General features: G+C 39.2%; 1 long non-coding RNA gene across 1 annotated transcript; it reads right to left on the minus strand.

Moving 5' to 3' along the window:
* Positions 1–16,136: 16,136 nt before the first annotated feature.
* On the minus strand, positions 16,137–18,863 carry LOC116448488. The gene is made up of 3 exons (XR_004241972.1): positions 18,745–18,863; positions 17,731–17,856; positions 16,137–16,286 (listed from the first exon to the last, which is right to left on the minus strand). It is a non-coding gene; the product is annotated as an uncharacterized LOC116448488 (long non-coding RNA).

The raw sequence follows: 18,863 nt of genomic DNA on the forward strand, positions 1-18,863 counted from the left end.
CCCAAACTTCAATGTACATGGCACTTTATCCCAGCAAAATTACAGTGAAAAGAGAGAGAGAGAGATATACAGAGAGAGAGATTAATCAGAATCTTATAATATTGATTACTGTGACACAGCCACAGTAATCAGTAATCTGCCACAGCTTGTGAAGTGATTTCAGAAACTTGCAAAATGTCAGCAAGTTCAGTGGAGGGTTTAAAAGACAGTAAAAAGGCCCAGTATTGAGGAAGCTGTTTTTTCCTTTTGAACCCACTGCTTATTTCCGAAAGAAGTAAATACTGCACACACTACTAGCTAAAGCAGCACATCCGCCACATTTGGCCACAGCACTTGCAGTACAATTCTCAAGTCTGTTTTGTTCTCCCTTGCCTCCAATAAATAGAAAGGGAAAAAAGATAGCAAAGCAGTTAAGCTTTTTGGAAGAGACGAGTTCATGCCACATCAGTGGGATCAACATTCCCAAGAGGAAAGTTGTGTCCCTTTCCCTTACATTATCAGTTGCTAACTCATCCCTTTTAGATTTACATAGGACTTTGGTCCAGGTTTTATGCTGTGAATCTGACCTGCCCCAACTGCAATTTAGTTATCTCTATTCAGTTTTGGTTTTTTTTCCAATACAGTCTAATCTTCATTGTTTGCATTTTAATTGCTTGGCAGTGCCAAGATGTTTTGGTTCAGTCAAACCATGGAGGTGACGTTTATCACAACCGTTACACTGTGAACCCGTTCAGTTCTCACCAAAAAGAACTGTTATTCCCATCAGTGACTTTTTGTTCTGAAAACAAGGCTACTGATTTGGCTGAAGGAAACAAAACAGCCTTTCCCCACTCTAAGATAGCTACAAGACTCTCATCCATCAGTGAAACAGAGGGGAGGTGCCACAGAACCAAGGATATTGTTGTTTCTGGAGGACCATTTACTGATAGGCTAAATCATAGTGAAAGAAAGATGATTCATTTTTCAAGCACTCTGTGGATAAAAAATTCAAAGTACTTTTCATTCATGTGTTGGCCAAACTAAGCAAGGATGAGAGGGATACTGGTATTTTTGAGAAGGCAAAATAAATCAGTTCTCTGATCACCCTGTATTACCTGTCCTGGGTCAATGACCCTGTGAACTATCAGCAGTTTGTCTTGCTTCTTCGATAGCAAATTCAGGCCCAAAGCAGACTCAAAGTCACCACAGCTAATGAATCAAATATCTGGATTGTTTCAATAAATTGGAAGGTTTACCTCAGTTTCCTCTCACCTTAAAAAAGGGGAAGTACACTGACCATATGCTGATTCTTATGGGTGCCTTCCAGCCAGTGGGGTGCTGAGATTTGATATGTGAAGAGCTGTAGCAGGATTTGCTCAGGATCAGCCGTGTTCTGTCCCAAGGTATGGGGACTAAAACTGAGCAATTTTGAAACTACAGGACTCCTTGATTAACACAATTATATGCAAAGACTGTGTATCCATCTCTGAAAGAAACTGGGGCTTCTGCTGAGCAGCAGTGAACAATAATTTAAAGCCAGCACCTAAGGAACATCAGAAGAAACCATGTTGGAGGGGGATTAAAGGGAGGTAGCATGTAATTATCCCAGTTGGAACTCAGCCTAGAGCTGCATTTCAAACTGCTTTTCCTTTTTTTAAGACTAATTACTATGCAAACACTCAACCAACACTGTCAAAACAGATGTCAATATTCCATTCAAAATAGGTAGGAGCCTTTCATTATTAAAAGGAAACAACTGAGAACATCAGAAGCTACAGATTTTACACATCTCTTGTCTGTCAGTTTGTCAACTGCAAGAAATAAAGGTAGTGCTCCAGATCCAGCCAGTTAGAAGGAAGAGGTTAAAGTCAGCTGTGGATGCAAGAGTAATTTAAAAAATTTGAATAATGTGTGTTTATTCCCCAACGCAGCTCTTTGGCACCACTCAAGGCCTGGCTGTGCCCTTTGTAACAACTGAGGGAGCAGTGATTGTGTCATGGAGCAAACTGCTGGAGTTGAAAGAGTAGGAGTACTTTTCACCACTGTCACTGACAATGTTGTGCTTGACTGGACCACTGCTATAGACTTTGAAATCCCTGATTGTGCTGAAAACCAAAGAGATGGTAGGTTAAAAGTGAGATACTAAGTCTCTTTCAGCTTGGGAGTCAATGGCCATGCATACCACATTACAAGCAGGAGGACGTTCCAGAGAAGTTAGTGTCCTCTAAGAGTTTAATAGGAACACTACAAAAGGTTTTTCATGTTCCTTTTAAGTAAAAGAGCAGTTCTGATAGCATCTACTCCTATTGAACTTTTTATTCATTCCAAACTTCCTTTTGCTCTGCAGGGTTGTTTTTTTTTCTTGGCAAACACAGGGAATTTATTTGGGTACAGCAGTACATCTTGACCAAGTATTTTGCAGTTAAAATATTTCTCTCTTTGTTGGATGGAATAAAAAACCCCACTGTGGCATTTTGCTATCCTGAAATTATTTCTACCATCTTGAAAGTTCTATGCCAGGATAGTAAATAAAACATAACGGATTTAGGGCATAGAAGGGGAGATGTATTTTTTTTTTAAAAAGCAATGAGGTAAACATTAGTCACAGCAAGTAGGAAGTAAAATTTATCACAAACATCACCAGTATCTATATGTCTAAAATAATTGGTGTTTTTATACTTACAAGTAACCATATGAATTGACCATTTCTGATCCACCAACTAGTGGGCTGGCATACACAAAACTATTTCTAAAGGGATAGCTCAAAAGTTAGGTCAAATTTGTACCAGTGGAAATTTCTTGCCATCAACACACCTTGGCCCAGTACAAATTTGGCTTTAGGATTCTGAGTTTTTCCAGAATCAGTTTTCCAAACAGAACTAAATGAAAGAGCTGGACGCATAGTGAACTCTTGGAAAGCTGTCCTGATTATTATAAGCTGAAACCAGAGAAACAGCCTTTACAATTAATGTAATACTGATCCAAAGGCAATTAATTTTAACTTCAGATGAATGAGGACTAATTTGCCAGACTTTAAAAGCTTGCCTGTTCCCATCCTGCCTGCTTTCCTCTGTGTAACTGACACCACACGATTTGTCTCACACAAAGGCCTGGATGGGTATTATTGCACATTAGAGGAACTTTTACAGTTTGCTATCTACGACAGAAAAGAGAACAGATCTTCTTTGGCCTCCTCTGAATGAAATATGGCTGTTGCCAATTGCTGGATTCTGAATTCCGTGACTCAAGAAGTCTCTAGCTCATTTTAGTGCTCAGACTTCTTGCCCATGATGAACGGATTTTTAAACCTCAAACTTCCTACGTCATTAGAAAGTTTCTTTTAAATTACCAGGTGACCCAGGTATGAGTTCTGCATGCAAAAGAAGGAGCTGCCTTGCCAAAAGAAGCAGCAGGAGCAACTCCTGTGGTGAGCTGGGGGAATTAACGCAGCTCCCCAGCTCACCACAGTGCCCGAGCACAGCCAACCTGGCAGTGCCAGCTGCAACCTCAACAACATCTCCAGATCTCCAGGAAATATACAGGGATACGCAAGCCTGAGATTCAGGCAGGAACACAAACCAGCCATGAGAATCAGGCCTGCTGCTGGTACCCAGGATCAGCCACATCCCCAGTGTGGCAGTGCAAGCTGCTGCCATCCAAAAGCCGCAAACCCGCGGTGGGCTCAAGTTTAGTATCTCACTGTGTTTAGGGTGAGAACGCACAATCCCCCAGCTATGTGATCTGCATACCTTTATATGATTGGTTCATGTTTTCCCCTCCCTGTTTCATGTATAACTTCATTAATATTCATTTCCCTTGAGTTAATATGTATAAGCTCTAGAAGCTTCTGTTACACTCGACACACCATTGGTTCCTTCTCTAAGTCCCTCCTATATGTTGTTCCCATTGGTTTCCTCGCTCTCAACCCCGCCTCCTGTCAAGTATCCCATTGGCTGTATCCCTTATCCCCGCCTTTCCTCCCCACTATAAAATCCCTGGACACCCTCAGCTTTTTGTCTTTTCCTTCCTCATCTGTGGAGGCGGGGGAGCCTTCTGCGTGGAACCTATACGAAGAGTCCCTTCTCTCTGTTTCTTTGCCTCCTCCTGCGTGCCCTCCCAGCTAGCTGAGGGACAGCTCCCTCGGCTGAGGAGCGCCCCGCTCTGCTGCTCGTGTGTGTGCCGCCGTACTGCAGTCCGTGCGTGCCTGGAGCTCTGGGCTCGCTTGGAGCTAACACGCGACGCGACATCCCGGCACTGCAGGGCAGGCAAAAGCCACGAGGCAGGGCTGAGGGCAGGCCAGGAAATTGGTCCATGGGCAGAGGCCGGATCAGTGGGATCCATGGCACATGTGATCCAGAAAAATACCCAGTTCATTCTTGAAACTAAATATGGGCTTTAAAACAGTCCTGAACTAGATTTCAACAAGGAGGTATATTCTAGTTGCCTAAGCATAGGCTTCCTTTTATACAAAAGAAAGTAATGATTAAATTGCAGTAATTTCCCTCACCTCTGCTCCAAAAGCAAGATTAGCTTTAACACATCAAGCTAATTTCTTCTAGAATGTAGCAATGTCCCTATTAACCTTACTTTTACCCCGTTCTGGAGAAAGGGAAAAATTCTTTTAAAATATCTGATAAGCAGTTTTAGCAAATCACTAAGCAGCACTACCCGCAGTCATGTCCATGAGTATCTTTGTATGCATTGTTAAATTGCTCCAAGCATATCTGAACACTTCCTAAATTTTTATCTGACGACTAAAAAAAGAAGAATCAATAACCACTTCCTTCTGCTGCCAGATTAAAACACTCAGCAAGCCTTTACTTCTTTTAGTTCAATTCTAAACCAGTGGAAATCAGCTGTTCTGGCAAATCTTAATTTGCTAGCTTGTAGCCTTGCAATTTTCAAGATCAGGAACAGCTGGAGGCCAGGCAGGCCCCAGTTCTTAAAATATGGGCACAATTCCTATCTCTTGCAGTTTGCAAACGCATCATGCAAATGAGATAATGAAAATCAAAATATAGGATGAACAAGAGCTAGTGTTGTTAAGGTTATTTTGGGTCTTTATTTTACTTAAGGGTGGCAGTTGTAAGAGGTATGGTCAATACCGGTTGATGGAACCTCCCTTTTTATATATTGTTTTTATAGAAAATTACTTTTCTTTACACAGAATATAAAAGAAGGGGTATCATTGTATTAGTCTCATATAAGATAAACTTTCTATATTTTCATTTGCTTAAATAAGTGATTGTAATTGTTTCCATTTAACTGCTGCTTTTTACCACTCAGTGAGAATAGAATTCAACTGACATTAAAGTGAAAAATTGTATGTGAAAGAATACTATAGACCAGGTTAACGACTCTACTCAGTGATACTATTTTTATATTGTAGTTAATAACTTCTAAAAAAATACACCTGCTTTCTTCTTCTTCTGACTCACGTGACTATCAATATTAGCAGTTACAATGGGTAAAATTCTAAAACTTTTGTATCTGAACACCAGAAAGACATAATCCTGAAAAGCTGTCACTCTAATACTGTTTGATATGCTTACATTGGGCTTTATATGACCTGGCATCAAGCTTGCTCTCACTGAAATCTGTAGCAGACAATCTTTTAGAACTCCACCAGGGACACACAATACTTAAACTGTATCCAGACTAGAAGTGTGGAAGTCAGTTATTTAACTTAATTGCTTTGTAAGGTCTTCCTTGTTTAATCCCTCTTACCAGTTGCTAAACTAAGTAAAACTACACATAATGAAAATAGAAATCTGGATCAAGTAGTACTAACAAATCCAGTTACTAAATACTTAAGTACTTAAGGAACTTAAGGGAATGTTATAGGGAGTAAATATTAGGCAGGATTTCACTCTTCTCAGTTATCTGCTAAGGACTGTTCTCAGTACATTTGGTTCTCCAGTTGGCTCCTCTGCAGCCACAGAGATAGCAGTTAATTGCTTCACTTGATTAGAATTCACAGCTGCATCTGCAGCAAGAAGGCTCCTTCTGAAATTAACTGAGCTATCAATCAACGGAATAATTTGCTGGAGTGAAAAGCAACTAGTCAGCTGTGCACTTATCAACAAAAACAGCAAAGTTTCTCTGGGAAAACTCCTAATGTTTGATAAAACAATCATATGCTTCTCTCCAGCCTTAAACATCAATATAAATCATTGCCTTCTGCACTTTTAACGGTTCTCAACACTTTTGCCAGCTTTCTTTTCTGTGTGCTACTGTGTTTACACAAGAAATCTTTACAGGTTTCTCTAATACATTTTAACATGCAGCATCAATCACATGAAAGGCATACAGGGGCTCATGAAACTTTCTGATTCCATTTCTAAATGACCTGTTCAATAGAACTTCACCCATGCTGATGTCCTCTTCGGAAATTCGGCAAACATGAAGTTAACAAGGACCTTGCTACATGTCTTACAGTAACTACTAATAAAGGGCAGGTTCCAAAGAAAGCAAGCATAAAAAATTACCTGCTCTGAATATTTTGGAAGAAAAAGTTACATGAAACAACTTACTACACTAATTGCTTTAGCCATTACAGCCCATGGTGTATTTTGAGATTTTGGTATCTCCTGCCAGACAGCACACGTAGTCATTGAGGCCAAAGTCATTTTTTAAGAGGAAACTCAAGCTTTTTCCTGCTATAGGAAGCCTTGGATCTAGCTATATAGGCTGTGGTAACTCCTTCAGTTCAAATCACAACCTTCAAATATATATTCATCAATTTTGCCTGATTTCTTCATTCTGAACTAAGCTTGTTGATGCTTAATTATGATCACTGACAGGCTCTTCTCCCCCCTTAACTTGTGCATAGAAAAAATGAGTAAAACTCTTTCCTATAGAAAACTAGGCACTCGTTGCCTCCTATGTAACTTTCTGACCCTGGGGCCATAAGAGCAATTGCAATAACATTTGTCATGCTTGTGTTTCTGCTCATTTCCTAAAACCCATGCTTGCAGTGGCTGCTATTCTCTGGACTATGCCCAGCAAGTAATACTTGTATAGGCTCTATTTCTGTGGTACTTGCATATAGAGGATCAGCTGACCTGTGCACTAAGAGCTTTGGAAAGTGATGTCTGAAGCCAGTTTAGTGGAATGGTTTATCAAGCTCACAAACCTGACAGAACACTTGCAACACAGAATCCACGCTGAAAGCTCTTCCCTCACATCCCACAGTCTCACATTTAGAGCTTTACTATGAATTTAAACGTTAAACTGGTACTATTCAAACACTGGTAAGTATTAAACTATTAGATTTATCAGTAAAAGAGCAAATACTTACATATTTGCAAATGCTTTTGTCTAGTTTTATTTGATGACTTAGTGAGATTACTAATGTTTTCTGTTTATGCACTGTGAAGGTATCCAGGACTTTGCACAAGAAAAAATACTGATACTCAAGCATCTTAAAAGGACTGAATTGTGCCATTCAATAATATGTCAATAATTTCTCCATGTCTAACTGCATAAATATTAGGCATGAGTTCAAGCTTTTGCAGCAGAGCAGGAGTTTGTCCAACATGATGTAGTGATTTTCTGGTGTCTAGTATGTTGGCAAGTGGACAGATGAAATCCCTGCAATAGAGACAGAATTTTCCCTATACCCCCTAAGTCTCAGGAGCTGCAGGTTCAGCCACAACTTACTCAGCAGGAACATTATTGCCCTTCAAATTCTGGGAAGGGGACACATTTTATTAACTGCAATTAGAAGAGATGAGCACATTATAAACCTCCCAAGTGTCTTTATGTAAATAACTTAGACATTTTTATGTACCAGTCATATTTTATACACTATTTCTTGAAGTTACAAAGCACTTCTTGCCACACAAATGAATGCTTACAATGCCATGGTGAGTATTCTTTTTACAAGTCATGACTGTTAATTAAGATTGAAAAATCAGTCATCAGATTAGTTTGTTTAGCAATTACAACTTTAAGTGTGTTAGAAGTCATTGTCTACAGCAGTGACCTCCTTCAGGGACTTCATGATGGAATTTAGAGTTCACAAAATAGACACTGCTAGAACACTGAAATGCTGAACTGCTTGTGCTTCGAGGAAATAGGAAAGTGGAAACGTAATTTTGTTTTTTAGTGAAAGATTAACACCAAATTTTCAGTAGCTGAGAAGTGGGGCATCCTATAGGCAAATTTCAGTATTATCAGCTCATTCCAAGACACAGCAATAAAACTGGATTACATTAAGTGGGTTTAAGGTGGAGAGCAAGGTCAGCCTCATAGTTAAGATTATCAAGAAGCAGAACCAATCCAAGGAAAAATGTCAGCTCAGTCTATTTTTTTACTAATATTTTTATGTTTCAAACAAGTTAATTCTTTCGAACAAAGTCATTGGGTGATGTTATGAAATACAAAGGTATTGTAAATTTTAGTTTTCTAATTTGCCTTCTGATCTGTCTTTCCTGCCATAGTGCAAAAGGCATTGGTGTTACTATTCTCAGAAATACTTCTGTATTCCAGTTAAAGCACACTTGGAATAACTGGATTCAAGGCAGATATTATAATTAGAAAGCTGCATGTGCATAAGCCTGCATGTTTTAGGACTGGAAATATATATCTCAACCCACTCAAATATATTTTCAGAGGTAACAGAACTGAAAGAAATAAATGTGCTCTTTACAGGGCAACTGTAGCAACAGTAAACTGATTTTATTGTTACTCCAAACTGTGTGTGCTGTACGTTTTAACATTCCCTCTAAAGCTGAAAGTATTTCCAAGAAGCTACCTGAATAGAGGGAAACACTGCAGCAGCTTTGAGCTGACAGGACAGGAATGACTTCAGAAAACATGCTGTGCTATGAATTCACTATGACCAGACAGCCCACCAGGCTCTTTATGTGCTTTGCTGCACTACCAATATAAATTTTATTCCATGGTATTTTTTAGAATCAGGAATTTTAACTAAAACCAATTAAAAAATACAGCATTGGATAAAACACTATGATTGTTGCCTACAGCTCTGTCTAGATATTCTTCAGGTTAAAAGCAGTTGTTTGGGGTTTTAACTCTCATGGATTTGATTTGCATTCATTTTATCCTCTGTTCCTTCACTAATTAAGGTTTTAGGAATGCTTTTTGGGAGCTCTGACCCAGCATCTCCGAGTGCAGTACAAGTAAGCTTCCTGTATGGGTACTGACCCATAACTGTGAACAGATGTGCTGCTTTGAGACAGACAGAGGTTACAGATGTTCTGCTGCCAGAAAAGAAATGCTGTTATTTCAGCGAAGCAAGAGGAACTCAGAGCACCTTGACCCATCCAAGGAACACCTTACCCTTTGCTTTACTGTTCTGCCAGGTTTTTCTTCTTTTCATATAATGTCGCTGATGAAGCTTTAATGTGTGGGAGACAAGGCTATTGCTGTTTATCAAGCCCTTTGAAATGTCCAAATGCATTGCCAGAACTGGGAAGCACAAGTTTTATTGAACTGACTCTGCAGTGAACTCTCTACACCAGGGTATTTTTACTTCCCCCTCTCCAGCCCCCCCCAGTTGGTTTTCTAATAAAGCAGCAGCTGACTCAGCAGATATGCCCTGCTCTTTTCATTATCATTTTGAGAAGCTTAGAGGACAGTGATGCTGTATAAAGCAGCTTTTTCAGTGAAGGAGAGTGATGATTTCAGGGGGAAGAACATCTTAAAAAATTACTTTTTTTTTTTGCATTGCTTCTTATCTAGTTCCTCCTTCACACTGAGGAGACAGCAATGACAACACAGAGGGGCAGAAGGAGGATTAAGGGGCAACCCTTTCTGTTACTCACAGCTACCATTCCCCTGGATATTCCTTGTGAATACTGATTTTTAAGCCCACATAAATTCTGAACTCAGTTCTAGACCAAGAAGGTTTCAGGAAGATTTTAAAGATGGGGTCAGTCTGCTAGAAACAACAAACCTTGCCAAGAGAAAACATCCACTGGAATGAAACTAAAAATGCTTTTTGTGATTCCAAAGCATCAAGTCAAGCACCACAGCATTGCTTTTAAAGCTGCAAATTAGAAATTAAAAAAAAAAAGCCACAACTTCTTTTCTTATCTATTTCAAATATGTGTAAGGGCTTCTATGTCTGTGAAGATTAGAAAGAGCTTAAGCTAAAAAGTTCTGCAAGAAAATTCATCTTCTGTTGTCTGTCTTAAGTATTTTGGGATACATCTGGTAACCTAAGCAGTTCTACTCCATTTTTTACAGTCAAGTTCTACATTTGTCTTTGCTAACTTTCTGAGAAAATAATTAAACTATGTTTACAAAGTGGCACAATAACAGATTATTCTAGAAGGAGAGTGATTCCCTTTCCAGAGAATACTGCACAATTGATTATCAGCCCACATTAAAGCACTGAATACAGGTGGTTTAATGATAAATCCTTATAAAGTCATTTAAGTGCTATGGTTAAAAATTCAACTTTAAAAATAATTATTAGACAAAATAAATAAAAATGATCAGCAACTAAGGGACATTAGTACATGTTAGCACTTAATTGAGTGAAACACTCATTTGAGGAAAAGCAATCGTGCTCACCAGCTTTGGATGGTTGCTTTACAGGGGTTGCAAAACAGCACGGATTATTTGGAGGGAAAAATATCTCTGCAAGTCCATGCCATTAAGAACATAAGGAATCTTAAACTGCAAGTGCTGACATATGAGCAACTTCACAAACTAGTAAGCCCAAGCAAGAGGTAGACTATCAAGCTTTCTGATAAAGCACTGCAGCTGCCTCCCCTGCTGCCACCACTATACCTTATCCATCAGCTCAGAGACTGCATCCACCTGCAGCCAACAGGAGCCTCACCTCGGGAACTGGTGTTCTTCCCTAAGAGCTCTGCACACAGGGACAGCGTGCTCTGACAAAGTGGAATGCACTTACTGGAGGTGGCTCTACAGCCCCCTGCTTCATTGTACAGCTCTGTAAGTTTGGTTACACAGCTCCTCGGGTGAGCACTTCATTCAACTTATGAATGGGTTTGTGTTTACTGGGGAAACTTGTTATAAACCAGCTCCATCTTGCCTGGCAGAATTAGATTTGTAAATCAGGAGGTCTGTCCTTAAAATAAGGGTCTGTCCTCAGCCCTGAAATAGGCACTGAATGCACACAAAGGACAAACAGGAATTAGGAGGAAAGAAAGAGCCATTTTAGCCAGTTAATTGAGACTGGCTGTTGTTGTTCATGGTGACCAGGTGGTGTGGTACTTCTACAGACAACTGTAATAAGAATTGAAGGTGTGTGTTCTTCACCACTCGCATAAAATTGAAATCCTGTACCTGTACCAAACATCACTGATTAAATTTTTATTGTTTTAATTGATACTATTTTATTATATGCATTATTAATGATTTATGCATATGCCTCAATATTTCCATATAAAGCAAATAAGATTTGAGTTTTTCTCAAATTTGCAAAGTGCATATAGCTACATGATGGTTGTATTTTTATCTTTAATCCTGGAAAGCATCACAATTAAGTTTCATTTGGGAAATTTAATTGAATTTTTAAAATTTATTTGCATCTCAGATCAATGTAGAAAGCAACAATAGAAACCAATGACTGTAATGAGGTGAAGAAAGAAACTATGGCTGCAGAACTCTCCAGATGCACCCAGCTGTTATTAGGGATATTCTAATCCTGCAATCAGTCCTTAGTCTCATAGAACAAAACAGCTTTCTGACTGCAGAACTATGAGGTTTGTTGATTATGTCTTTGAACTCAAGATAGTCCAAGTACATAACAGCTGTTTTTCACAGAGAAATCAGACTTACTAAAAACAGCAGCATAAAGAGACCTGATGGTTTCTGGTAACACCACTATTGAATGTAGCCTCATTAACCAGGCAGAACCATTGTAAGCAACTAGATTAAATAAAGAGTACGTTATGGGAAAGATAGATTATTCTAACTGCAGCTGGTTCAGATTCTCTTTAACTTGTCTTAATTGCAATCAAAATAATGACATAAATTGCTAATCACATCACTTTGGATTTATAAAGCATTACAGAAGTAAGAACAACTTTGCAGCTACAGAGACATGTAAGTATTTCTAAACTACAAAAATAAAAAGGAGTCTAAAAACAACTGTTAAATGAACATGGAGTAGTTCAACTCTGTGCTGTCAATGAAAGTCCTCTGTGTCTCTGAAATTTATTTATCCCTTTAAGGTGACCTGTGACCAATGTGTTACCCCCTGTTATTCCTGAGTACATGACAGGGTCCAATCAGAAGCTGGCACTAATATGTGAAGGAATGTACCAGTACAGTGTGAGGAAGAGTACTGCTTTGCTGATTATGAGTAAGGAGTGAAGCCATGAGATCTGAATTGACTATTATGGGTGAGAAAAATTTGTTGGTGTCATCTAACTCTCCAACCTTGAAAAAGCCATTTACTCAATCATATATAGAGTCAGCTTGTAAATACATTTCCATATTCAATGTCTAAGCTAAACACAAAGTGCTATGAGACCAAAAGTGTTTGTCATGTACATTCATGTATAATTAATTATTATTATGCTCCTTTTAATCTTGCTTGTTAATACATGATGATATCCTACAAATACAGTAATTTAGCGACTGTTCCATTCCTTGAATATAATTACTTGATTTAGAAAAATGAATGAAAATTTGGGTGTAGGTAAAGTTCAGGAGCTCAGTGCAAGCACAGAGCTCTGCTATCTTGGCTGCCCAGGCTCTCTGGGGCACTGGGCATCAGCAGCTAGGAGACAAACATCTGCTGTCATTCCAAGAGCTGTTACTGGCAAGACTGGCCTTGCAGTCCAAGGACTCATTTGTGCCATGTACAGAGGGCATCCTTCGGTGTCTGAACTAGATCAACTCCTCCCATGTACACAGAGCTTGTTTTGGGGACTGTTCTATACTCTCCTGGGGCTATTATTTTATACATAGTATATATAGACTATTTTATACATAATATAGTAAAAATGGTTATAAATCAAGGTGAGAGATGAAGGAAAGTAATTAGAAGTGGTAAGGGAAGCATCTTTCCCTCCAAGTACACAGTTTCTGAGTCAGCTAGCAGATATCATATTATCATATCCCTCACCCAGCTACACCCAGGACTGAAGCTGAAAGCTCCTCAGCAGAACCACACACACAGAATTGTAAACTCTGCCTCCTTTCAGGACTGACTTCCTAGATACCCTGGTAAGGGGAACTGAAAGACTAAGGTGGTTATTTCCACGCCCATTAGGATTTGGACTGGTAGCTCATATAGGCTGTCATCCCCAGCTCAGAAAATGGGGAAAAATGTTTCAGAGACTGGGTGCCAGTTCACACAAACATTATTTTAATTCCACTATGAGCTATTAGCCTCCTTTATACAACACGAGTATCAAATACTGAGATCAGTCTAAAGCTCTGTTTAGATGACAGGTAGGGTATCTACAGATTTCTCTTTTTTAAAAGACAAATTAATTAAGAACTACAGCATACTCTTTCTCAAAAGCATATTCAGACTGAAGTTTTACCTTTTGAGTGATAACTCTCTTAATGCTTTGTTACGGTCTAATAATTTGATAACCACCTGGGTTAAGACCCTTCTACTTCACACTGATTTAAGCTGGAGTTCAGTATCTGGATCTGTACCACGTTGCTCTCATGGTCATAAAAGGTCTGTGAGGGAGACATCATCCCCCTCACCATCATCCTCCAAATCTTCATCTTCATTATCCTTCTGCCTTGTAGTGGGGTCAAGTGAGCAGTGTCATTCCTTAATTTGATGTTTTCTGTTTTATTTTGCAGGGCAGTATGTTCAGAATCAGTACAGATGTTACCACCAGTGGTAGCGCCCACCCCAAAGAGGAACTCTTCTCACAACAAAAAGTAACCAGTCTTACATTAGACTAAGTGTAATACAGCTGACTCTCCATTATCCACTGAAATGGGAACTAGGACAAGTACAGGGAAAAACATGGCTGAAAGGGTTACCAGACTGCATGGTGCACAGAGAGCTGTGTGGAGCCAGGCAAGACCCACCGGGATAACGCTGAGTTGGAGGTAACTAATCCCTGCAGAGGAAAGGCTTTGTGCACCTCAGTGCTTACTGCTCTTGGTTGTAGAAGGAACCAGGGGCTGTGGCAAAGCACCAGCCCTCTTGTGGACCCGTGTCTGCCTCATGGAAAAAGCTTCCTGGACCCCAGAACGTTGCAGGGAGTGCACAGATGGCCAGGCAGCTCTCTTGGGGTGTCCCTCAGGCTCAGCACTGGTTGGGTTACACTCAGAGCAGCTCCCTGCAGAGTTGTGCATCAGTTTCTGTGCTGGGCTGGAAGTTATGCTTTATTTTTAAACATCTGTAAAGCACAAGCCTTCGGCTTCCTGCTTATGAAATTGCCCACTGAAGTCTACAAAGGTTTTGCATTCAAAACAATTACACCTTTAATAAGTGATCTAAATGTCATCCTATAAATTAAGAAGAGGGTGTTCAGCAAAGCTCATTTGTTCCCATGTTTCTGTTATTTAGCTACAGTTTTGCAACAAGAAGATAGAATGAAATTCCATAGCTGCACTGCATTAGAAATGCTGTCAAGACTGGCTGAAGATTACTGATTCTGCTTCAGTTGGAATTTGTACAAGTAATGTTATCTAAAGAAGAACCATATGAGGGCAAATTGAGAAGCACAGAATGAAAACTATTAAAGTTTAACCTAGCGGCAAAGTATCTTAAAAAAAAAAAAAGAGACATTCAGCAAACCATGTGAATACGTGAACATCTAAGATAGCCAATGAGCAAACCAAATTCCTCCACCATCTCTTTATCAAGCCCTAGTAAAATCATAGTATCTTCAGATCATCTCATTCAATTATAGATCCACAATGAGTTACTTTTCCTTGATAATGCTGCATCTATTAATTTATAATTCATTAAAGAGGACTGATGCTTGAGAACAACAGGATGCACCAATTTTCCAAAGTACAAAGTGGCATATGCAAAAAGGAAAATTACTCATTCAAATATTTAACTACCAAAATGTATTATTTTAGCACAGGCAGTTATTATTTGATATGTAGCAAACCTGCTTCTGTGAATGCTATTTAGATTAGAAGTATGAGCAGTTTAGTTTGAAGAGGGTCTCAGGCAATAAATTATCTTTACCTGCAAAGACTCACTTTTATTGAGTTTTGCTTGCTTGAATGCTGGATGGTAGTGGTACTCAGCATTAACACTGCTCACTGTACAACACTCATGCATGTTTCATAAAATACAAAAAAAAAAAAAAGAGACATAGGGATGAACGATCACAGTCTAACACATGGCAGCAACTCAAGCAATGAACTGAAGCAACAGTAAACCAGAAAAAGAAAGATAATATTGGACAGCACTTTCCTCAGCTAAGAAATTATGGGCCTTGTAGTTACAGCACAAATGAAGGAGACAGGAAATCTGGGATTTATTCTGGGATCTGTCACAGATTTCCTGCATGGCTTTAAGAAAGTCCTGTGGGGTTAACTTCAGCCATGGGGCTTTCATTCCTTTGAGAGCAGTCTGCACCCATACCTCAACCCTCCTGTACAGTGTGAGCTAATTAACACAAAGGGAAGATGTTACTGGTGCAACTTTTGTACATAAGAAACAGTCAGACCTAATGCAGGTAAAACTGTATGATCTAAAGCAGCCTGGGCAATAATAGTCCAAACACCAAGGCAGGCAACATCCCCCTCCCCAGGAGCTGGCAAGGAGGGAGTAAAAAGTATGGGCACTCCGGCCATTGAGTAGCGTGGTTGTTACACTGGTGGAAGCAGGAAACAGAAATTTATCTCCACTGGAAGCCAAGACTTCATTTCTCTATTTTCTTCCAAGCATAAAAACTAAAAAGAGGACATATAGGGCTTGTAATTTCTTGAACTACATTTCCTTTTCGGTTTTCACACACAGTACATTCTCATGAAATGCAGCTTCCAGTGGTAGGAAACCAAGACACTCATGCCTCTAAAAGACACCTTCACATACTCAACTAACTTACCACAGAGTTTTCACTTACAGAAAGTAGTATCATAATTTCAACAGGTCAGTTTTATTTCTCAGGCCTGCGTGGCTTAATGTCTCAAATTTGAGCAAAACAGAATAAGTCCCACATGTTCTTGTTGGGAGCACACACCCTTTGGGTTCTTCTGGCTGGAGAGATGGTTCCACTCATTCTCTGAGAACTACTCCAAAATTAAGATAATTAATCCACAATAAACTATTTCATATTTTAGGTCACTTACCTGGTGCTCTCAGATGATCCATTTTTATCCCCTGTGTTCTGAGCTATTTTGTTTCTACTCAGTGTTGCTACCTGCAAGGGAAATAAAACCTCCAGAAGATGGCTCAATGCTGCTTAATTTCAGTTAACAAGGATCTGGAACAAGGCATTACCCAATTGAATTTCCTACCCTCTAGCCAATAGGGCTATTAAGTCACAGCAGGTGTTTCTACTTGTTTCATGATGTTAATAGATGCTTGGATGCTAGCAGAGTTTGTAATGCATTTGCAGCTTTTGGTTATTTATGGAAAATGCAATCTAGAAAAGCCTTATTTTGAATTTAATCTGTGTGAAGAATTTATCAAACTTCTGTAGTGATTTATGTTCATCAAATCTTAAACAGAAGAATGACTTGTTCGAACTTTTGTTTTCAGAGAAAGGTAAGACTAGAATTGGACACTTGGGTCATAAAATAATATTGCATCCCAATACCTTAAATTATCCTCAAAAATGAAAGATGTGGCAACATAGAGATGCATCCATGTAGTCCTAAATCACAACTTCTGTTAACAAACTGTCTTTATAGACAGTTGTGTGATTAAATTTCTAGGAGACCTGAAACCACACTTAACCACTGAAAACGAGGCACCTGGTTTCTCAAAGATATCCAGCATTGCTCTCAATTGGATCAGCTGGGCAATTGTGAGAAACCAATCACTTCACTGAAATCCTAACTGGAAAAAAGTGACTAGTGATCCTATTCAGTCCCATAAGCAGCACAACTCTAGAAATAAAACAGGAAGCAGAATAACAGCTTGTGTCCTGAGCTTCAGGCTCAGCTTTGAAATCAGATTTGATTACAGATGTAAATGCAAACCTTAAAATCAATGCTTTATAATAACAAAACAAAAAGTTCAGAGCCACAGGTTGCTTTTGTCCACTATCAGTGTTCTCCTGGTATGGAGGCAAATCGCATCCCTACAAATTCTTGCACTCCACTGAAATGGTTGTATCTGTCTGCTCACACTCATCCTCTCTTCCTCCTCAGCCCCATATGCAAGCTCACCTTCCAACCAGCTTGCAGGAAGCAGAGTCACTGAGCAGACTCCAACATCATGTCAAACAAATGAACCTTCTCCCTATTTAGGGCCAGTTATCAGCCCTTTTCCTCTTTACTAGCTCCTACATTGACCTACAGGAATATTCCCAGTAACAGACAGGTCTAATTAGCCATCAGAAGACATTAAGCATTCCCCAGATCCTAAAGAGGTACAGCATTAAACCACACGAAAATAATTGACAATGAGCTTTTCCCTTGCTAAGAGCTCTAAGGACACTAGAACAAAAATATTGTGGACATAATTTTTCTGTTTAAGTCCACAGTGACTCTAAAGAGGTTGACAGTGAAAAGATTTCTGACCCAAGGTATAAAACCAACATCTTCCTAATGTCTACAGATTTAAGTTCTATCACTCTTGGACATAGCACAGACCATGCAAATATCTGTCCTAGTAAAATGCATCTGATTGCCACTTACTGTTCCAATTATTTTTTCCTCTGATGCTGTATCAGAATATTTGAGAATCTTCTCAGAAAGTTGAAAATTTAAGTTTATGGTAAAAATCTCTTCTATGGCGGAGTTTAAGATGGAAGACAGTCAAATCTGTAGAAAAAATTAAAGATTATGAAATATTTCTTCTGTATAAGATGCATTTTGTGTAAGTTTTTATTTTCTCTTTTCCAGAATTCATCTACCTACACAAACCTTGCTCACCTATATCCACATTTTCTAGCACGAGCTTTGCTACTTGTCCCTGTTCTTGAGTGTGTGTTAAATGAAGTTGTAAATTACCTGGGGCTGCTCTTAGTGGCCTGCAACAAGTGGAGTTCACACAGTCACACACCTTCGGGGCTTAGCTATGCCAGCTGATATGGGACACCACAGTGCTTCTCCTTCAGAGCAAACACTTCCTGCCCACATTCCACTGTTTCCCAGGAACATCAAAACCAGGTTCCAATTTGGAAACACAAAATGAGAGAGACTTTTCACATCTTCATCTGAGATTAGAAAAACAAAAAGTCTTTATGTTATTGTAGTTCTAGTAATGACTCAAAAATTTGAAACCAAACATTCAGTGCTGTTCTTTTATAGCCTTGGTCTGTCTAAAGCATCCTGGGAAGGCTTCTCTACACTGTGCTAATAGGAACAATAGAAAAGCCTCCCAGTTATGATTGTATCAAATTTGGGGCATGTCTTTTTTACTGTGTTTGTGTAACATACAGCACAATGGGGCTCTGATTCTGACACATTTCTGAGAATAGAGAACAACAAAAACACAAAAGAGAGAGGCCGAAGGTGACGCTGCAATTACAACTGGGTCATTCTAAGCATGGGTATGAAGTTCAGCTTTTCCAGAAGGGATTAGCAGACCAGATTGTTTACCATATAAGAGAAAAACGCAGAGAGTTTTTAATAAATACTTTTTCATGCTGTTAGTGCATTTTGACAACAATGTAATTTTGTTAAAATATCATAAGAATAGTTTATTACCTCAGAGCATTCCTTCAAAATCTAAACTGAGTTCCACAGAACTGTTCCAGATAATTGACATCAGAACAATATCCATCTGTTGTTCTTCCTAGAAAACTGGTACCTCAGAAATTAATCAA

This window comes from Corvus moneduloides, chromosome 10 (genome assembly GCF_009650955.1).
Source record: "Corvus moneduloides isolate bCorMon1 chromosome 10, bCorMon1.pri, whole genome shotgun sequence".
Taxonomy (NCBI): domain Eukaryota; kingdom Metazoa; phylum Chordata; class Aves; order Passeriformes; family Corvidae; genus Corvus; species Corvus moneduloides.